This window comes from Cetorhinus maximus, chromosome 34 (genome assembly GCF_964194155.1).
Source record: "Cetorhinus maximus chromosome 34, sCetMax3.hap1.1, whole genome shotgun sequence".
In the NCBI taxonomy this organism is placed as follows: domain Eukaryota; kingdom Metazoa; phylum Chordata; class Chondrichthyes; order Lamniformes; family Cetorhinidae; genus Cetorhinus; species Cetorhinus maximus.
The window spans coordinates 293,340-296,482 of NC_135912.1; the positions used below are offsets into that span (position 1 = coordinate 293,340).

At 57.9% G+C, this 3,143-nt stretch overlaps 1 pseudogene; it reads right to left on the minus strand.

Annotated features, from left to right (window-relative positions):
* Nucleotides 1–1,158: 1,158 nt before the first annotated feature.
* Nucleotides 1,159–2,811, minus strand: LOC144671700 (T-complex protein 1 subunit theta pseudogene; annotated as a pseudogene).
* Nucleotides 2,812–3,143: the final 332 nt, after the last annotated feature.

The window sequence follows — 3,143 nt, forward strand, 5'->3', positions numbered from 1 at the left end:
AAGGTAGGAAAGTGAAGGTGGGACCATGCAGGGGCTCAGGGTTAAGAGATCAACATCATTGGCAGGGATGGTGAGAATTGTAGAGATGAGAACATGTCGGGACTGAAGAACCAGAAAAGGATTTTCCAGGTGATGTACCTGTCCTGGGAGTGTTTGATGAGGACAGTGTAGAGGGAGCTTTACCCTGTATCTAACCCCATGCTGTACCTGTCCTGGGAGTGTTTGATGAGGACAGTGTAGAGGGAGCTTTACTCTGTATCTAACCCCGTGCTGTACCTGTCCTGGGAGTGTTTGATGAGGACAGTGTAGAGGGAGCTTTACTCTGTATCTAACCCCGTGCTGTACCTGCCCTGGGATTGTTTGATGAGGACAGTGTAGAGGGAGCTTTACTCTGTATCTAACCCCGTGCTGTACCTGTCCTGGGAGTGTTTGATGAGGACAGTGTAGAGGGAGCTTTACTCTGTATCTAACCCCGTGCTGTACCTGTCCTGGGAGTGTTTGATGGGGACAGTGTAGAGGGAGTTTTACTCTCTATCTAACCCCGTGCTGTACCTGTCCTGGGAATGTTTGATGGGGACAGATAGAGGTAATACAGAACAAGGGAGCAGAACCTTCAAATTGGAGCCAGGTTGTGCTGGGGAGTGGAAACCTGGAACTCTCTCCCACAAAAAAGCTGTTGCAGGTGGGGAAATCGGAAATTTCAAAACTGAAAAGAGTGATGTTTTGTTGGGGAAGCGGATTAATGGTTACAGAATTAGCATGGGTAATTTCGATCAGCCATGATCTGACTAAAATTAAATGGTGAGATAGTCTGAAGGGGCTGAATGGCCTCCTCCTGTTCATGTGTTCTTCCTGACCTCACCCCGCAAATGGCCAGGGTCCAATTTGAAGGTTCTGCCCCCGTGTTCTGGCCCCCACCCCCCCGACCCAACCCACCAGAGGAAATAGTTTCTCTCTATCGACCCTATAATCATCTTAAACCCCTCGATTCGGTCACCCCTTCATCTTCTACAGCCGAGGGGCCTGTACTCTGTGTGGGGAACCTCTGCCCTGTGAAGTTAGTGAGCGAGAGGCTGGTGTGGTGAATACACTGATAGTTTTATTGGTTTCGTGGGGGTTGCTGTTGGTGTTGAGAGTGACAGAGTCCCCGCGCCCTCCTCAGTCGATGTGGTCCGGCGCCTCGTCCCAGTTGGGGTCATCACCCCGGGGCTTGGGCCCCCCCGATTTCTTGGCCATAATGATCTGGTCGACGCTGAGCACGGTGATGGCAGCGTTGGTGGCCAGCTTGATGGCCGATTGCTTGACCTGGAAGGGGTCCCAGATGCCGGCCTGGGCCGCGTCCAGTATCTCCCCTCCCCCGGCCTCGAGGTCGAAGCCCATGTTGCGGCCGCCCTCCTGGTGGACGGCGTAGAGCTTGGCGATGACCTGCTGCCCCTGCTCCCCTGCATTCTGGACCAGCGCCTTGGCCACGGATTCGAAGGAGCGTGCGTACTCCTGGATGGCGTACTGATCCAGGCCGGGGCACGTCTGCCCGTAGGAGGCCACCCTCAGGGCCAGCTCCATCTCCGTCGCCCCGGCGCCCGGGAGCATGCGCTTGTCCTGGCTCAGGGTCTTGTAGGTGTTAACCCCGTCTTTGATGGCCTCCTCGATGTTGTCCTGCAGGCTCTGGGTGGAGCCTCGGAGCAGGATGGTGGCGACGGCGCAGCCCTGCTTCTCCTGCTCGAAGATCACCACCTGGGTGTCGCCCACCTCCCTCAGGTACACGTGGTCGCAGTGCCCGATCTCCTCGGGGGCCGGGAAGCCCAGCTTCAGCAGGGGGGTGGCCTCCACTGCCTTGCCCAGCCTCATCAGGTCGTACCTCGAGTGAAGCCTCACCACCATCAGCTGGTGCTTGTCGGCGTAGTGCAGCGCCAGGTCGCCCACCTTGCCGCCCACCACCAGCACTTTCACCCCGGCCTCCACCAGCTGGCGCACCTGGGCCTCCATCAGCCGCTCCTCACCGTCCCCGAAGCCCAGCATGTCCGCCACCCCCTGGAGCAGGACGGTGCCCTTGGTCTCGGTCTGGGACAGCTCGAAGGGGCAGCTGTAGATGACCACCCGGGCGTCCCTCGCCGACGTCACCAGGCTCTCCGCCTCCTTCTTGAAGGTCATGCCCCCCAGCACCAGCGAATCTGTCACCCCGGCCCCCAGCACCTTGCACACCCGCACCAAGTCCGCGTCGAAGGGCCCGGACTCGGGCATCACTGAGACGCAGCTGGAGGCGACCAGCCGGGACAGGAAGTCCTCGTAGCCGTACTGTTTACTCATGATGGGGGTCCGCAATGCTGCAGCCACTTCCTCCGGGTCCCAGATGTCCTCCAGGTTGGCACAGCTCAGACCCTCCAGGACCTCCAGCGCCCGGTGGCAGCCCTTGCGGTACCCCTTGATCACCTCGGGCACAGAGAGACCGCTCCGCAGGAGGCCACCTGCCCTCTCCAGCAGCGAGCCGGCCAGGATGAGGACCAGGGCCCTCCCGTCGCCCTGCTCCTCCCCTTGCATCTTCATGGCCAGCACCATCATGTTGGCCGCGGGGTGCTCGATCTGGAACTCGCGTAGCACGGTGGTGCTGTCCCCTGTCACCAGGATCTTCTGCAGGTGGTTGATTACCAGCTTGTTGAGGCCGTTCGGCCCGTACGTGGCTCCGAGTGATTGTGCTAGATCCTTGCAGGCCTCGATGTTTCGGAAGACCACCTCCTCTAATCCGCTGAAATATCGAGCTCCGCTGGTCAGCATCTGGAGATAACCGGGGGCTTTTGGAACGTGTGACGACATCACCTGTCCAGGGAAAAAGAATCAAAACTCAGATCGGAGCCCATCTCTCTCCCTCTATCTCCTTGTTTCTCAATCTATCTCTCTTTCCCTCTCCCTTGCTCTCTTTGTCTCTCTGTAGAGAACTAGGCCATAAGTTAGACACAGAGTAAAGCTCCCTCAACACTGTCCCCATCAAACACTCCCAGGACAGGTACAGCACGGGGTTAGATACAGAGTAAAGCTCCCTCTACACTGTCCCCATCAAACACTCCCAGGACAGGTACAGCACGGGGTTAGATACAGAGTAAAGCTCCCTCTACACTGTCCCCATCAAACACTCCCAGGACAGATAC